Source organism: Dipodomys merriami, unplaced genomic scaffold (genome assembly GCF_024711535.1).
Source record: "Dipodomys merriami isolate MVZ:Mamm:240054 unplaced genomic scaffold, mDipMer1.0.p SCAF_417, whole genome shotgun sequence".
Taxonomy (NCBI): Eukaryota; Metazoa; Chordata; class Mammalia; order Rodentia; family Heteromyidae; genus Dipodomys; species Dipodomys merriami.
In genome coordinates this window covers 459,609-479,669 of record NW_027205793.1, presented here as the reverse complement: position 1 = coordinate 479,669, position 20,061 = coordinate 459,609, and the positions used below count along the sequence as shown (strand labels likewise).

The 20,061-nt window shown below is 38.5% G+C and overlaps 1 pseudogene; it reads left to right on the top strand.

Annotated features, from left to right (window-relative positions):
• Positions 1-15,083, top strand: part of LOC138807222 (Golgi to ER traffic protein 4 homolog pseudogene) — a 30,036-nt pseudogene extending 14,953 nt beyond the window's left edge.
• Positions 15,084-20,061: the final 4,978 nt, after the last annotated feature.

The following is a 20,061-nucleotide window of genomic DNA, read 5'->3' as shown; positions in this document are numbered from 1 at the left end:
ATTTTCAGCCCTAAGTACATTTTGGATATTATTGGAGCCAAATTTTTCTTCAATATTTCCCAAAGCACAATAAATATGTATACAGACTTGAATTCACTGTTGGAAGAGAGTCCCATATACCATTATAAACATTGTAGCATTTGTCACAATTGACAGAACTGCTTTCTAAGGACATCTGATCTGCTATGTCCTAGAGCTTTTGGAGCCACCTTATCACCTCATTCAGGCATGGCCTGGCTTCCTTGCCACTGCCTGTGCATTTAACAGTCCCCTTTATATCCATAAGTCTCTCTTGTACAGCCCCTCTTACTCTGTGTTTTCCCACAAACAAAACAAGTGCATGGTGCTTTAGATTGTAGGTTGAAAAAAACCACATTTAGGATTCACGAATTGTATAACATAATATAAACATTGGCATTTTAATAACGTTAGAAAAATAAATAGAATGAACATTTTACAACTATAAGGACAAAAAGAAAAAGAAAAATTTTCCCAGGAAGAGGTGAAGGAATCTCGAAATCTAGATTGGCCTCTAAGTTGCCTTCAGGCAGCAATTCTGCCTCAGAGTCCTCAAAGAGATCTACTTCCTCATAAAAGATAGAATTTTTTCCTGAGTCGTGGGAGGGAGAGATTATAATTTCTCAATTGGATATTGGATCCCCTGCAGCAGGACAGATTATTCTGGATATTCTGTGAGGACAGATTCCCTTTCCTCAACTGAAACTAGATTTTGGACCTCACTTATTGGTTTTCCTAAACATAGACTGGGTCATTTTCCATTGGCACACATTTATCCTGCACTCCAAAAAGAAAAGGTATGTACATATGACCAAATAAGTGAAATGAACCACAAGATAGGGATATAAGTGGTTTTTTCTTTCTTTCTCTTGTTTCTAACGTATTTACAATATATCATGTGATTTTTTTGTTCTTTGTATGTTCCTCCCCCATGGTATAACCCCTGTTTTCACTGTATGTAATGTCGATGCCATGCATATTTTATATATGCTTCTCTAATTTGTGGAGGGGAAGGGAAAAAACAAAATGCTCAAATAGAGATACAGGTTGACCCATTGTAATAATGAGATGCACAAGACACTTTGTGGAAAAATGATCATCAGAATTTAGGCGGGATCAGGGGGAGTGTAGCTGTGGAGGTGGGAGGGAAGGCATGATGGGGGATAAACAAAGGAGGAGGTAATAATGCTTGATAGGAAATGTACTCATCACCTAGATTATGTAACTGTAAACCCTCTGTACATTATTTTTACATTGAAAATGTATTAAAAAAGATCAAAAGACCCAGAAATAAAACCACATACTTACAATCATCTGATGTTTGATAAAGGAGTGAAAGATGTACAGTGGAAAAACATAGCCTTGCCAGTTGCCTGTGGCTCATGCCTTTAATCCTAGCTACTCAGAAGGCTGAGATCTGAGGATCGTTGTTCAAGGCCAGCAGGGCCAGGTAAGCCCATGAGACTCTTATCTCCAATAAAGCACAAGAAAATGGGAAGTGGAACTGTGGCTCAAGCACTAGCCTTAAGCTGAATATCTGAGGGACAGCGCTGAGGACCAGAGTTCAAGCCCCAAAACCAACACACAAACACACACACACACACACACACACACACACACACACACACACACACACACACACACACAAATCATAGCCTTTTCAACAATTGGTGTTGGGAAAACTGGGCAGCTATAGTCAGAAAACTAGAAGTGGATCTCTGCTTGCACTAACATCAATTCAAAATGGATTAACTACCATAAAATCAGCCAAACTACTGTAACACAGAATAGGGATGACATTAGAAATTGTAGGTACAGGCATGGACTTCCTGAATAGAGTCCCAGGGGCACAACAGATAGGAGAGAGACCCAACAAATGGGACTACATCAAAGGAAAGAAATTCTGCAAAGACTAGGGACATAGCCACTAAACTAAAAAGACAACCAACAAATTGGGAAAAGATATTTACCTGCAATACATCAGACAAAGGGCTAATATTCAATGTATACATGGATTTCAGGAAACTACCCCTCCCAAACCTAATAAACCAATCACTAAATGGGCAAGGAGGTAAGGAGAGACTTCTCAGAAGAAGAGGTAAATATGGCAAAGAAACATCAGAAAAGGTTCATCATCCCTGGCCATAAAAATGTAAATCAAAGCAATCCTGAGGTACCATCTTACCCAAATATTCTGAATTCTGAAAACAAATGCTGTTGGGAAGTGGATGAAAAGGAATCCTACTGCACTGGTGGTGGGAATGTATACTAATACAACCACTCTGGAAAGCAGTCTGGAAGTTGCTCAAAAATCTAAATACAGGCCTTCTCTAATACCATCCCATACCAGTTCTAGGCATCTAACCTGAGAATCATGAACCATAATATGACAAGGACACTTGCATAACCATGTTCCTTGCTGCTCAATTCACAGTGCCAAGTTATGTACAAAACTCAGATGCCCCACAATAAATAAATGGATCCAATAATTATGCTATCTATATACAATGAAATTTTACAGAAAGAGCCATTAGAAAGAAAAAAATAATGTCATTTGCAGGGAAATGGATGGAACTAGAATAAATCATGTTAAGAAAGTTAAGCCAAGATCATAGAGACAAATGGCACATTTTCTCCCTGATATGTGAAAGTTAGATTTAAAACTCAAGGGGATATGACAAACTGTACATGATTCTAGGCATCATATATAATAAGAACAGAAGAGGACAGGCTTTGGAGAAAATCACAAAATTGTAATACCCAAGCACCTCTTCTTATGTGTATAAAACAATACATATAACTGAATAAAATTACAAAGATAAGGAAACAAAGGAACTTGTCTTAATTCATCTATTCATTTTGTGATGACTCTGTATTCTTAACCCAATATACATTATATAATATACGTGCACATCTAAGGAAAGATAGGGGAAGGGAACAGAATCACTGGAAAGTGGATGAAAAATTGCATCAGTAGAGCCCACTGGCTGTACTGGACATTGTTGAAAGTGAACTATGGAACTCGAGGGTCTAGATGGGAGGGAGGAAATGGATGAGAATGGGGGAACAGATGAGACTAGGTAAAAGGAAGAAAATGTACTAGTTACATGACATAGAGAAAGTTAACCATGCTGTATATCACCACTAAAACAGCAATATTTGGTTTTTTAAAAAGAAAATAGTTCCCAAATGAGAATATGAAAAAAGGGAAATACAGGGCAGATAATTCTTTTTTTTTAAGTCCTTGGTACCTGAAAGTTTCAATCATTAGCTATTGTCCTACAAACTGAGTCATGCCTCTAAACCCAAAAGTCCTTACAATATTCAATTTTTTTGTCCTTGATTTCTTCACATTGTCTATTTACTTTTCAGTGTGTGTGTGTGTGTGTGTGTGTGTGTGTGTGTGTGTGTGTGTGTGTGTGTGTGTGTGTGTGTGTGTGTGTGTGTGTGTGCCAGAATTGGAGCTTGAACTCAGGATCTAGGTGCTGTCCCTGAGATTCTTTTTTGCTCAAGAGTGCACTCTACCACTTGAGCCAAAGCTTCACTTCTGGATTTTCTTGAGCAGTTTATTGGAGATAAAAGACTCACACAAACGTTTTTGCACCACTACATTCAAATCATCATCTTCAGATCTTAGCCTCTGGAGTAGCTAGGATTACAGGCATGATCTAAGGTATCTGCCTTATTAATTGTTGCTTTTTCAAAAAAGCTGGTGCCAGTGGCTCATGCCTGTAATCGTAGCAACTCAGGAGGCTGAGATCTGATAATCGAGGTTTAAAGACAACCTGAGTAAGAAAGTCTGTTAGACTATTATCTCATTAACTGGTTACCCCTTCCCCAACTCCTTGGCCAGAGGTCCATCCAGTGGCGCCAACCCAAACAGCATCAACAGAGACAGAGACTGAGGTGAAACACACAGAGCCATCACCACCCTGCCCAGCCCACAACCATCTCAACTGAACTCTGATTGCAATGGCAACCAATGACCTACATCACACAGAAACAACAACTAACTCCAGGGTGAGTACTCCCCAGGGGACAGTGTATCCCTCAAGGGAGACCAGAGCTGGTGGGAATCCCCAGACCCTGACCCAGACTCCTCCCCCACAGGATCCACTAAAACTGGGAATAGTTTGAGAGCTCCACCAGCCCATGGAGCACACCCAGCTGGCCAGGCTAGAGCAAGAGCGCCCCTGGAAGGGAGCGCAAATGCCCAAGCCAGGAACAGTGCCCCTGGGTCAAAACAGCCTACAGTGGAAGAAATTTGAAATGTGTACTCCAGGCTGTGTAACCTAGGCAGGATACACAGCAGCACAGGTCCAACTGGCATGCCCCAGGGCAGGGGCCGGGACAAGGCCTGGGGATCCAGTGCCTGAGCAACACAACCAACTCTTCCCAACTGAATTCAGAAGCTTAGCATATGCCTCAGCAGAAGGGGGAAAAACAAGGAACTGCACCCGCCTTGGAATCATGCCTCTGACAGCAAAAGATCAGGGGTCCAGCACAAGAGAACCAGAAGCCAAAACCCAACCAGAACCCGACCCATATATCCTAGGCTGGTTATTGGACAACGCAGGCCGCCAGCACCTGATAATAGTCAGGAGGTCAGGCTGGTAAGGTGGCTCAGGATTAGAGTGCTTGTCTTGTGTGCATGAGGTCCTGGATCTGATTCCCAAACACCATATATGCAGAAAGGGCCAGAAGTCGTGCTGTGGCTCAAATGGTAGGGCACCAGCCTTAAGCTGAAGAGCTGAGGGACAGCGCCCAGGCCCAGAGTTCAAGCCCACAACCGGCCAAAAAAAATCAGGAGCCCATAGCAGACTCCAGCAAATGGGAGAGTACATCCAGCACATCCGATCTCACCAAGAGCACCTGTTGGAATAAACAGGAACATTCTAGGCTGCTCAACCCTTCTATAGGTGGGAACTGCCATTGTTCTACAGCAGAGAGCTGAGAACAGAACCCTACATCGGTCAGAGTAGAAGCTAGAGGTTGGCCACCAACAGAACTGAGACCAGGCAGGTACAAACTCTCTCTACCAGCACAGAAACAGCAACTAAGCAAAGCAGACATCTATTGACCAAAACAAAATTTCAGATTAGTCTACAATAATCCCTGAAAATAACAGAAAAAAAATTACAAGCCTTATCAACACCCAGTATAGCAAGCTACCCCCAAAAGCCAGCAGCTACCCAGGGGAGAGGCCCAGTGGGAGCAAAGCAGGAATGGAAGACAAAGTTACATCCAAGAGATGCAGGAGGTAATGACTCAAGAATTAAAGTGAGAAATAGACCAGAAATTTAAAGAACACAGGGACAAAATATTGAAAGTGATGCAAGGTATCACACAGGAGGTGCATGCAAAAATAGAGGCAGTACACACCTCACTAAAAGGTGAGATTAGTACAAACACAGAGGCAGCACAGACCTCACTAAGAGGTGAGATTAGTACAAAAATAGAGGTAGCACACATCTCATTAAGAGGTGAGATTAGTATTTGGAGAACTAACATTGAATCCAGAAATGAGTCCATGCAAACCACAATGGAAGCTGTAGTTAACAGAGTGAACAAAATGGAATGTAGAGTGTCAGATACAGAAGACAGAATACACCAACTGGACCAAAAAAATCTCAGATATGGAAAAAAAAATCACTTAAATTATGCCAAAGGGAAATCCAAGAGCAAGCAGATAGTGCCAGGAAATTTAACCTTCATATAATTCGAGTGGACAAAAGTGAGGAATATCAAAGCAAGCGAATGCAACACCTATTCAAAAAGATAATCTGTGAAACTTTCCCCCATCTCAAAAAAGAACAAGTTACCTACATAACAGAAGCATATAGAATACCAAAGAAGCAAGATCCCAGGAGAAACACTTCTAGACACATTATAGTAAAAAATGGTAGATCTGAAAAATAAGGAAACAATCTTGCATGCAGCAAAAATGAAGAAGCAGGTATACTACAATGGGAAAAAATTAAATCAATGCAGATCTCTCCACACAGACACTGAATGCAAAAAAGGCCTGGGGAAGTACCATACGAGCCCTGAGAGCCAATAACTGCCAACCCAGACTGATATAACTGGCAAAGCTAGCATTCACAGTGGATGGAGAACTGAAAAACTTTAAAAGTAAAGAAAAACTAAATAAATACATAAACATTAAGCCAGCACTACAAAGAATACAATAGGGGGAACACAACCTGAAGAAAGCAACCAGGAACAGGGACCCACACCAGACAGGCTTTAATAGAATTCTAACTGAGCAAGCACAGAAGGAAAGGAAAGAAGAAAATCTTATAGAAACAGGGAATGACAGGGACCACAATGCATCTCTCTGTATTATCTCTTAATATTAACGGTCTTAATTCACCAATCAAAAGAAAAAGAACTCCAGATTGGATCAGAAAACATGACCCATCCATTTTAGCCTTCAGGAGACCCACTTCTCAGCCAAACATACAAACTCGGAGTGAAGGGTTGGAAAAGGATCTACCAATCAGATGCCCCCAGTAAGAAAGCAGGAGTAGCTATCCTGATATCTAACAAAATAAACTTTTCATTAAAATCAATAGAAAAAGACAAAGAAGGACACTACATATTAATACAGGGAACAATCCAGGAGGAGGATATTACCATTATTAACTTATATTCCCCACACATTGGCGCACCAAAATATGTTAAGCAAACTTACAGAATAAAATAGATCCCAATACAATAATACTAGGAGACTTTAACACACCACTCTCACCAAAGGACAGGTCTACCAAAGAGAGGATTGGCAAAGAAGCTACTGAATTGAGTGAAGCCAAAAGCAGAACTAACTGAAATCTACCCAGTATTTCACCCTAAAACAACAATACACATTCTTCTCAGCAGCTCATGGAACTTTCTCCAAAATCATAGTTCAAGCAAGGAACTTAAGCAGATACAAGGGGATTGACCGAATCCCGTGTCCTGTCCAAACACAGTGGAATCAAGCTACTTGTCAATAATAAATCAAACCGTAGAAATTATTCAAATACATCAAAATTCAACAGCACACTTCTATGAAAAACCTGGGTAACAGAAGAACTTAAAGAAGAAATTAAAAAGTTCCTACAACTCAATGAAAATGAAGATACATCACAAAGAAACTTGCGGGACACAGCAAAAGCAGTCTTAAGGGGCAAATTTATTACCTTCCGTGCCCACATCAAGAAAATAGACAGACCAAGTAAAAAATCTCATATTGCAATCAAAACAGCTAGAAAAACATGAAAAAATGGTACCCAACGTTACTAGACAAAGCCAATCAAACTAATAGCTGAAAATTAATGAAATAGAGAATAGGAAAATAATAGATAAAATTAATAAAACAAAAATCTGTTTCTTTGAAAAAATAAGTAAAATTGATGGACCGTTGGCAAGATTAATTAAGAAAAGAAGAGAGGAAACCCAAATTAACAAGATCAGGGATGCCATAGGAAAAATCACAAGTAGCCAGGATATCTGAACAATTTTAAAGGAGTCTTTTCAAAAGTTATATTTTCTAAACAAAGAAAACCTGGCAAAAATGGATGCATTTTTACAGAAACAGAAGTTCCCCAAACTGAGCAAAGAAGAAGTAAATCAATTAGCCACTATGTCACAATGAGATGCAGGAAGCAATCAGAAGTCTTCCAATAAGGAAAAGCCCAAGAATAGATGGATTCACAACAGAATTCTATAAAACCTATAAAGAGGAAGTAATACCCATACTCCTCAAACTCTTCCGAGAAACAGAGAAGGAGGGAACTATCCCAAACTCATTCTATGACGCCAATATTACACTCATCCCCAAATCAGGCAAAAACTCAACCAAAAAAGAGAATTAGACAAATTTCCTTGAACACAGATTCAAAGACCCTTAACAAAATTATAGCTAACAGAATCCAGAAAACACACACAAAATAATCATACACTATGACCAGGTGGGCTTCATCCTAGAGATGCAGGGATGGTTTAACATACATAGGTCAATAAATGTAATCCAACACATCAACAGAGCCAAGTCAAGATTGACGTGCTTATCTCCACAGACACAGAAAAGGCTTTTGGTAAAATACAACATTCATTTATGTTAAAAGCTGTGGAGAAAATAGGAACAGAAGGAACATTTCTTTTTTTTTTTGTCGGTCGTGGGGCTTGAACTTTGGGCCTGGGCGCTGTCCCTCAGCTCTTCAGCTCAAGGCGAGTGCTCTACCACTAAAGCTACAGCGCCACTTCCAGAAGGAACATTTCTTAAAACAATGAAAGCCATACACGACAGACCAATACCCAATATTATAAGTAATAGGGAAAAGCTACTACCAATTCTCCTAAAATCAGGAACAAGGCAAAGATGCCCACTCTCTCCACTCCTCTTCAATATAGTCCTGGCACAATTAGCCAGGACAATAAGGCAAGACAAAGACATTAAAGGGATCCTCATAGGGAAAGAAGAAGTTAAACTATCCCTTTGTGCAGATGAAACGACACTATATCTTCATAACCCCAAAAACTCAGCCAAACATACAAACAAATTCAGAGTAAAGGGTTGGAAAAGGATCTACAAATCAAATTCAGAGTAAAGGGTTGGAAAAGGATCTACAAATCAAATTCCCCCAGTAAGAAAGCAGGTGTAGCTATCCTGATATCTGACAAAATAAACTTTTCATTAAAATCAGTACAGAAAGACAAGGACGGACACTACATATTAATAGAGGGAACAATCCAAGAGGAGGATATTACCATCATCAACTTATATGCCCCAAATATTGGTGCACCCACATAGGTTAAACAAATACTCTCAAACTTACAGAATAAAATAGACTGCAATACGATAATACTAAGAGACTTTAACACACCACTCTTACCAAAGGACAGGTCCACCAACCAGAGGATTGGCAAAGAAGCTACTGAATTAAGTGAGGCCATATACTTCAAGCGGAATTAACTGACATCTACAGAGTATTTCACCCTAAAACAACACAGTACACATTCTTCTCAGCAGCTCATGGAACTTTCTCCAAAATAGACCATATCATAGTTCATGCAAGGAACTTAAGCAAATACAAAGGGATCGACATAATCCCTTGTGTCCTATCTGACCACAGTGGAATTAAGCTAGTTCTCAATAACAAAGCATACTGCAGAAATTTCTCTAATACAGGGAAATTGAACAGCACACTTCTTAGCAATGCCTGGGTAACAGAAGAGATCAGAGAAGAAATAAAACATTTCCTACAACTCAATGAAAATGAAAACACCTCACAAAGAAACTTGTGGGACATAGCAAAAGCAGTCCTGAGGGGCAGATTTATTGCTCTCAGTGCCCACATCAAGAAAATGCAAACAGACCAAGTAAATAATCTCATGTTGCAATTAAAACAGCTAGAAAAACAAGAAAAAAATGGAACCTAAAGTTACTAGATGGAGCCAGATATCCAAATTAAGAGCAGAGATTAACCAATTAGAAAACCAGAAAATTATAGCCAAATTTAACCAAATAAAAAGCTGGTTCTTTGAAAAAATAAATTAAATTGATGGACCGTTGGCAAGATTAATTTAAAAAAAAAGAGAGAAAACCCTTATTAACAGGATTAGGGATGCTACGGGAAAAATCACCACACGTACCCAAGATATCCAAACAATCCTAATGGACTACTTTCAAAAGTTATACTCTCTAAAGAAAGAAAACCTGGCAGAAATAGATGCATTTTTAGAGAAATACAAGTTGCCCAAATTGAGCAAAGAAGAAGTAAACCAATTAAATAAGCCAATATCCTACAACGAGGTACAGGAAGTTATCAAAAGTCTTCCAACAAAAAAAAGCCCAGGACTAGATGGATTCACAGCAGAATTCTATAAGACCTTTAAAGAAGAGCTATTACCCATACTCCTCAAGCTCTTCAGAGAAACAGAGAAGGAGGGAGCTATCCCAAACTCATTCTACGATGCCAATATCACACTCATCCCCAAACCAGGCAAAGACCCAACCAAAAAGTAGAATTACAGGCCAATTTCCTTGATGAACACAGATGCAAAGATCCTTAATAAGATTCTAGCTAACAGAATCCAGAAACACATAAAAAATACACTATGACCAGATAGGCTTCATCCCAGAAATGCAGGGATGGTTTAACATACATAAGTCAATAAATGTAATCCAACACATCAACAGAGCCAAGGTCAAGAATCACATGATTATCGCCACAGATGCAGAAAAGGCCTTTGATAAAAATCAACATTCATTCATACTAAAAGCTGTGGAGAAAATAGGAATAAAAGGAACATTTCTTAAAACAATAAAAGCCATTTATGTCAGACCAATAGCCAATTATACGTAATGGGGAAAAGCTAAAACCAATTCTCCTAAAATCAGGAACAAGGCAAGGATGCCCCCTGTCTGCACTCCTCTTCAATATAGTCCTGGAACCCTTATCCAGGGCAATAAGGCAAGGAAAAGATATTAAAGGGATCTGCATAGGAAAAGAAGAAGATAAACTATCCCTTTTTGCAGACGACATGATTTTATACCTTCTCGATCCCAAGAACTCCATCCATTTAGAAATCATAAATCACTTCAGCAAAGTAGCAGGATACAAAATAAACCCAGAAAAATCAGTTGCCTTCCTGTACACTGACAATGTACAAGAAGGGAGGGAAATAAAGGGAGCAACCCCATTCACAATAACCTCCCAAAAATTTTTCTCTGTATTGTTATCTAAATATTATCACTATTGGGAAATGTTATCACTATTTTACTTAGTCTGGTGTTCAGTTAAATGGAAAGGTGTCTTTATTGATTCAGAAAGGAAGGGTGGATATTATGGTAGGCACCTCAGATGTATTGCTATGTATATTAAGGGCTATAGACCTCACCTGTAATGTTTTACTGTTTTGTAAGCAGAATAGATGATGCATTTTGTGTGCAAGTAGAAACTACTTTGAAGCTTAAGAAAAAGAGGAAACATATCTCAGATGCTACATATGCTATTATATTTTTAAAATTTGTATGATAACATCCAAATTACGGCAAATTCACTATGTATTTTTGTACAAAAGGGGTGATTTTCCTGAGCCTTCTCTCATTACATTACAAAACAGCTTCACACACTTAAGTGAGATATAGTTTTGAACCCAGGTTTATTGCTTACTGGAAATTTAAATTTTTTTCCCAGCCTGTGGTTGTTTTTTTCTTTTTTTTTCCAGAAATTGTGGTCAAATGCAAACAATTTAAAATTGATCATCTTTTTACACTTTGTATTAGCATTACCTAGTTATATAAGTGGATTTCATTTTGATATATCCACATAGGCATACAATGTACCCTGATCATATTTACCCTTTCATCATTCTCCTTCTCTTCTCCCAGGTTTTATTATCTTAATCATTTTAAGATTACAACATAGTAGTAAGTATATTTACAATATTGTACAAGTTCAATGTCCACACTGATATCATCCTCCAATATTAAAATTCTATATTCATTAAAATAATTTTCCACTCTCCTCTGCTTCAAGATCTCCATCAAGTACGATTTTCTTTCCTGTCTCTATCAATTTGACTGTTCTATGTAACTGATATAAGTAGAATTATGCAATATTTGATCTTGTTATGACTGGCTTATTTCATGTAGTACAGTGTCCCCAAGATTCAGCCATAATATAACATCTGTCACAAAATAATTCTTTTTAAAGTTGAAGTAATATACCACTGTATGTATAAACCACATTTATTTAATGTATTCATTTGTATCAGGCCACTTGGATTGCCTCCATGTTTTAGTATTGTACAAAATGAATATGAGTGCTCAAAGGTTTCTTCAAGACCCTGCTTTTAGATCTTTAGAGTATATGCCCAGAATTGGAGTCATTGGATCATATGACAATTCTCTTTCCTTCCTTTCATTTTTTTTTCTGTCATGGGCTTGACTCAGGGCCAGGTCACTGTCTCTGAACTTTTCCTCAAGGCTAGTGTTTTACCACTTTAAAACACAGGTCCACTTCCTGTTTTCTACTCAGGCTAGCTTGGAACGATGATCCTTGGATTTCAGCTTCTTGTCCTGACTGGTTAGGATTACAGGCATGAATAATCCTGTTTTGAATTGCTGGAAAAGTTGCCATACTGTTTCCCATAGAAAGGTTCCAATTTTGCCACACTTTTGTCAGTATTGTTACTTTGTTTTTTGTAGTTATCCTAATTCATATGAAATGGTCGTATTCTTCATTGTTTTGACTTACACTTTCCTAGTGATTAGTGACGTTAAACACCTTTATGTGCATGTTAACATTTTAATTGTCTTCTCTGGAGAAACATCTGAATTCTTTGCACAGTGTAAAATCAGGTTGTTTGTTATTGTTGGGATGTTGTTCTTTATATATTCTTGATGTGAACCACTCATCAAATATATGCTTGCAATGACTTTATACCATTCTGTGTTGCTTATTTGGACACTGATGATTGCATCCTTTGGTGCATCCTGTTTGCGTTTTCCTACAGTGACTGACTCTTCTCTGATGTCAGTTTCTAGTATGTCTTCTGGTCCTGTAACGATGAACCATCATATTGATTTGCACTCCTCTTTTGTAACAGTGAACTAAAGCTACATAATAATGCTCTGACTGTTTATCGGCTTCCATTTTTGGACCTATTCCCTCAGCTTTTAGTAAAAAGCCTTGGGGCATATCCACAAATTATTAGGTCCTAAAAACACCGTAGAAAGTTGTACCATTAAATATAGTTAGTTCTGATGGAAATATGTGACTTCCAATTTCTAAAATAGGGCAAATATGATGAAATTGATACAGATTTTTTAAATTGCCAGTCATAGTGCTTGAACTCTGGGCCTGGGTGCTGTCCCTCAGCTCTTCAGCTCAAGGCTAGTGCTCTATCACTTGAGCCACAGCACCACTTCTGGCCTTTTCTGTGTATGTGGTACTGAGGCATTGAACCCAGGGCCTCATGCCTACAAGGCAAGCACTCTACCACTGAGCTGCCTTCCAATGCTTGATAGGAAATATACTCATTACCTTCCTCATGAAACTCTAACCCCTCTGTACATTATTTTTACAATAAAAATGTATTTTTTTAAAAAAATGAAAATTGAGAGCTTCATAATGTAGTAGCACACCAAAACTCTAGGTATATATTTTTCTTCATATGAATATGTAGAATTGTATGAGGCTAGAGATTTAACCTACTTGCAAGTTAATAATGAACTTGTCACATTTTCATGGATGGTACACGATTTATGATACTCTTGGGTAAGGGACAAAAGGGACTTAATTTTTACAGCAATAGTGAAAGCCAGTGATGTGTGTGTGTGTTTGTGTGTATTTAAATATTTGAAATAAATCTCCCAGCCCTCAGTGCTACTGAGTGAGGTAAAGGTAGCCAGGTGAAACCTATACAAAAAATGGGTTCTGAGTTTGAGCAACTGCGATCTATATAATGAGCAATAGGCATGCCTGAACTTTACTCTGGAGGATGACAATAGCTTAGAAATAGGTTGTAAAACTATCCTTGTAAATATACTATAGAATAAAGAGCAACTAATGTTCACTTGAAGATATGCAAATACTTGAGACTGCTGTGAAATTGTTCTTTTTCTTTTGTTTCTTGAAGTTTCCTAGCTACCAAGACCAATACATATTTCTCCTAATAAATACATAACTCTCCTTAAAAGTGAGGCATGACAATCTGTTGAGATTACTTATTCTTTTCCTAGCCCTAAGCCTAAAGATGAAATAAGGACTTAAATCCTATCTAAAGTACAAATTCAACAAACGAAATAGATGGAGTTCATATTTTACACATCTAGAAACTTTTCTCTTAGAGCCATTTTTAATGCAGGAGTGGAAGAAATTAAGGAAAAAATAGGTCCACAAATATATTTCATTAAGATATTCTATATATTTTAACCGTAATAAAGGATTACACTTCTGTTTTTTAGTGTGTGAATATTTACCTAGTATTTACAGAAAACCAAAGTTTATTCCAGAGCCTATCATGGAATAGAATGTAGCAAATTTTCTATATATTGCTTGTATATTTATAGAATCCACCTGTCTGATTTCTCTCCTATTTTGATAAACAGAGCATCTGTTGTACATGTTGAAATACATTTTTATAACTACAGGATTCTACACACTTTGATGTCTACTAAATATATAAAAGATTCATGCACAACCCTTACCTTCAAGGAGCAGCTCTCAGTATCCCAAGTAGCTTGTGTTTATCTCCCACCCCTTTCCTCCCGCTGTCAATCTAGGTGAGTGGTAACTGCTATAAGACAGAAAAACTTAGATAATTCACAGACATGCAGTTAGTATCCAATGGAGCCTTCTTCACTTGGATTGTGTGTGTGTGTGTGTGTGCGTGTGCGTGTGTGTGTGTGTGTGTGTGTGTGTTGGTTGGGAGTGGAGTTTGAACTCTGGTCTTGGGCGCTGTCCCTGCACTATTCACCTCAAGGCAAGCACTCTACCGCTTGAGCCACAGTGCCGCTTTTGGTTTTCTAGTGGTTTATTGGAGATAAGAGCTCACAGATTTTCCTGCCTGAGCTGGCTTTGAATCATGATCCTCAGATCTTAGCCTCCTGATTAACTTGTGTTACAGGCATTAGCCACTAGCACCCTGTTTGGATTATATTTTATCACTATGTTTTTGAGAATTTCAGCTTCCTAATTTGGAAACTGAGCTGTCCAGTTCCCAGTGAGTAGATGAATCTCATTACATAAAATTTCATTTAAGGCTTCGAGGGGAAGATGGCAGAGGAGAAGCTGGAGGCTAAACAGGCTCTCGCATAAGAAAGCAGTTTCAGAGCTCCAGTGAACAGTACTAAGCCAGAGAATCACACTAAGTGTGCCATCACACAGAGAGTTAGGCCAGAGAGAGAAAATACAGGCAAGGAGACAGCCCTGAGCACTTGTCAGCAGCTGCCGCCACAGCAGCAGTGGTGGCGGAAGCGACTGCAGCCGCCATACCTGAATCACAAAGAGACCAGGACGAAACAGCCAGACGAGGTGGATGAGCGGATTCTACACAACACCAGCAAGAACTGACAAGGAGCAGACATCTTCATCCTGCAGTTCACAGACCAGAGACTACCCAGGAACCAAGACTCGACGTGCATAGCAGCCTAACGTACTCACTCCTTCTCAGGGAGCAGAGGAGGGAAGGCCACCCCTCGCCCCCCAGTACTGGAGACCATCTTGGATACCGACAAAGTTTGGTGGAGCTGCTAGCACCAACTCAGGCCTTGGAATAAATCTAGAGACATCTAGCAGGTCAAAAGAGCCTAACCTGACCTGCCAGACTCAGCTCCACACAGGGAAAAGTCACCCAGCTCAGGCGCCAGCCCTAGGAGTGGCTTTCTTCACTGGGTAATCAGAGCCAGAGGCTGCCCCTCCCTTTAGCAGCCTTGACAATCAATTGAAATTCAGTAAACAGAAACCCTGAGAATGGCTCCAGGCTGGGCAGTGTGAGTTTCTCACAAACCAGCCCCCGGGAAAAGCTACTGTTTGCTGAAAGGCCTCACCTCTACCCAGAACCTAGCCTCATCACAGCACCTACAAACCCAAGGAAAAAGCCATCTCCCTCTTTTGTGATACTCAAAGCAGACCTCCCTCCCATTGAACTAACCTGGGAGGAGGGTTGCAGAGCATTTTTCTGCCTGTTCAAAGAAACTGACTTAAGTAACCAACCAAGCTACAGGAACACAAGCAGACCAGAGACTCCAACAAGGGGCTGGTTACGGACACAAGGGAGATACAGGATTTTTCCCGCCCTTCCCAAAAAAGTCAAAGAATTTTTTGTTCTATATTTTATAAAAAATTTTTTTTTCTAAAAATTTTTTAATCTTTAAATTATACCTTTTTTGAAAAAAAATATTTTATAGTAATTTTTTGTCCTCTTAGAATTTTATTTTAGGGTTATAAGTGAGTGTGAGTTTTTCTCTCTTTTTTGTGTTTGTTTTTGTTTTTGTTTAGCTCTATTGAACTTCTGATCTTTTTTCTTTCTTTCTTATCCTTTTCATCTGTTCTTCTCTTTCGTTCTTTATGTGACTTAATTGCTGTTCTGCACATCCTCAGATAAACCCGTAGTCAATTATTAGACGTTATCCCCCATTGTGTACACACTTAATCCACAAATTTATTACTCAATTCAAAACCTCTTAGACTTAAGTTCCTTAATAGCAGTACTACCTCTTTATACCTATATAATATTTTAAGTATTTTTATTTTTAAGTTTTTCACATCTCCTTTATATCCCTCCCTTTCTCTCATTAAATTCATTTTCTTCTCTGAATAGTTTGTTTACGAATCTCTATAATATTTTTAATTTTTACTTTTCTATTTTTTCTGGTCTCTTTTTTCCCCTTTCTATTTCTTTTTTTTCTATCTTTCTACTTTCATCCTATCCAACCTATTTCCTGCTTTGAGATTAGGACTTAGTTAACACTCACTGTGCCATCCCACATCACTCTTCCTATTTTTTACCCACAACTCTTCCTAAACCTAATAATTTGTGGTCTTCCAAATTCTTCTTTGTGGTTCGTAGCCCATTAATATATAGTTGTTTGATGTTGAATAGATGTATCTGTTGAACTAGATTGTATCTGCAGACTATTGACTGTGCAAATATAGACTTTGGTTGATGCTTGCCTTAAGATAGTGTTCTAGCACAAAACTGGTGTTAATTTCATCCCAAATCGGCAGAGTTAGCCAGAAAAACACAAGAAAAATTGCAAGTCCCGGTATCTCAAATCCCACTCATGATAATCAGGGGACAGAACAGATAACAGATAATGAATAATCCAGAAGAGAGTTCCCAAATAGCTCTACGAACACTGCTGGCAAACATGATAAATGAAAAGATTGAAAACATTCCAAAAATTTTGTATGAGCAGGATAGGGAGAGAGTGGAGGCAATCCAAAATTTTATACAGGAATATCATAAGCGTGAGGAAGGTACTCAAAAACTGATACAGGATTTGCATGAGCAGCTTGAGAATACTCAAAGGGAAAGGCAGGAATGGCGTGAGCAGGCTGAGAACACTCAAAGAGAACTACAGGAATCGCATGAACCGGAGGAAGCTAATCAAAGAGTAATACAGGAATTGAGAGAGCAGGATGAGAATACAGAAAGATCACTAAAGGCATTCAGGGAATCCATTAACAAAGAGCTGAAGGAAGTCAGGGAGCCCACAAAGGGAATGCTGAATAGAAAAAAAACAGAAGGAATGGGAGTCCAAGGAAACCATAACCAATCAACTAAGTGATTTGAGAATAAACACTGAGCACCAAATTAAGGAAGTAAAGAACTTCATACAAGATCTAAAACAAAGCTTCAACAAAGAATTTGAAGCCATCAAAGCTGACCAACGAGAAGGAAAAAAAATAAAAAACAAAGTAGAAAGTCTCGACAGGAGGTCAGACCATGCAGAAGATGGAATCTCGGGGAGTGAAGAGAGCCTAAACATTATAGAGAAAGAACATACAACCATCCAAGAGAAATCCAAGAAATATGAGAGATCTATCCAACACTTGGAAGACACCATCAGAAGGCCTAATCTAAGAGTAATGGTTGTAGAGGAGCACCTAGAAACAGAAGTTAATGGTGAAGGAAATTTGTTTAACAGGATCCTAGCAGAGAACTTCCCAAACATGCAAAAAGATAGGCCTATTCACATACAAGAAGCTTTTAGAACTCCAAATAGGCCAGACCAGAATAGGACATCCCACTGTCAAATTATAATCCACATAGGATCAATTCAGACCAAGGAAAAGATCCTTAAAGCTGTCAAGGAGAAAACATTAATGACATATAAAGGGAAACCAATTAGAATCACCTCAAATATCTCAGCAGTGACAATCAAAGCAAGAAGAGCCTGGAATGATGTATGCCATGCACTAAAAACAAATCACTATCAATCAAGAATACTCTACCGAGCTAAACTCTCCTTCATTACTGAAAGCCAAATAAAAACCTTCCATAGCAAAGAAAAATTGAAACAATAGATCTCCACCAAACCAACCCTGCAAAAGATTCTTAAAGATGTCTTACACATAGAAAACCAACAAGACCACAATAGAGGCCAAGAAACTGCACCCAAACTGAGAATCCAAGAACCATAGGAAGAACCCAGTTTTCGCAGCCACCAAGAAGGTGGAACTCCCAAATACCTCTCAGTCCTATCTCTTAACATTAACGGACTTAACTCTCCAATTAAGGGACATAGACTGTCTAGTTGGATTAAAAAACAAGATCCTTATATATGCTGCCTTCAGGAATCACATCTTGCCCTTAAAAACAAAAACATTTTCAATGTTAAAGGTTGGAACAAAATCTACCAAGCAAATGGCCCCCATAAACAGGCGGGAGTTGCAATCCTAATATCAGAAAAAATAGACTTCAAATTAAAATTTGTGAGAAGAGATAAAGAAGGTCCCTGCATACTAATTAAGGTTTCTCTCCTTTAGGAGGATATTACAATTCTAAATATCTATTCGCCAAACAACGGAGCTCACAAATTTATCCAAGAAACACTACTTTCCCTCAAATCCCACATAGATCCAAAGACATTAATTGTTGGGGATTTTAACATACCATTCTCCCCACTAGATAGATCACCTCCGCAAAAACTCAACAGAGAAACCGCAGATCTAAACAACTGCATAGATCAACTAGATTTAACAGACATCTACCAAATATTTTACCCAACAGCATCAGAATACACATGGAACATTTTCTAAAATAGACCACATTTTAGGCCACAAAGCAAAATTGTCCAAATTGAGACACATTGAAATTATACCTTGCATTCTGTCAGACCACAAGGGAATAAAATTAGAACTCAACACCAAAAGCCACCAAAGAAAGTCTGGTAACACATGGAGGCTGAACAACACACTGCTGAATCACGAGTGGGTCATGGAAGAGATTAGAAAAGAAATTCAAGTGTTCATGCTATTAAAAAAACTGAGCACACAAATTACTAGATCCTCTGGGACATAGGAAAGGCAGTACTCAGAGGCAAGTTTATAGCTCTGAGTTCCTACCTCAACAAATTGGAGAGATCTGAAACCAAAAATTTAATGAGACATCTGAACTTCCTTGAAAAAGAGCAGCAAGATAAACCCCAATCTAGTAGACGGAAAGAAAATATTAACATTAAATCAGAATTAAATGAATTAGAATCCAAAACAAACTATAGAAAAAAAATCAACAAAACAAAGAGTTGGTTCTTCAAAAAATTAACAAAATTGACAGACCCTTAGCAAATCTTATCAAAAAAAGAAGAGAACACACCTAAATAAAAAAACTCAGAGATGAGAATGGAAACATCACCACGGAAACCACCAATATTCAGAAAATTTTAAGGGAATTTCTCAAACTTTATGTTAATAAGTTTGAGAACTTGGCAGAAATGGCCCTTTTCCTAGCAAATATTGACATGCCAAAACTAAACCAAGGTGAGTTAAACCATCTTAACAGGCCCATATCAAGCATTGAAATAGAAACAGCAATAAGAGACCTCCCAGCTAAGAAAAGTCAAGGACCAGACGGTTTTACAGCGGAATTCTGCAAGGCCTTTATTGCAGAGCTCACACGAATACTCCTCCAACTCTTCAATGAAATTGAAAGAGAAAGTTCACTACCAAACACAGTCTATGAATTCATCATAACCCTCATCCCAAAACCAGGCAGGGACTCATCAAAGAAAGAGAACTATAGACCCATTTCTTTGATGAACATTGATGCAAAAATTCTCAACCAAATTTTGGCCAATCGACTTCAACAATTCATTCAAAAAATCATACACCATGATCAACAGGGTTCTTTTCAGGGATGCAAAGCTTGGTCAATATGTGCAAATCAATTTTTATTATTCATCACATCAACAGGAACAAAGATAAGAACCACATGGTTTTCTCAATAGATGCAGAAAAACCATTCGACTAGATCCAACACCCCTTTATAATGAAGATTCTGGAAAAATTAGGATTCCCTAGAACATTCCTCAATACAATAAAGGAT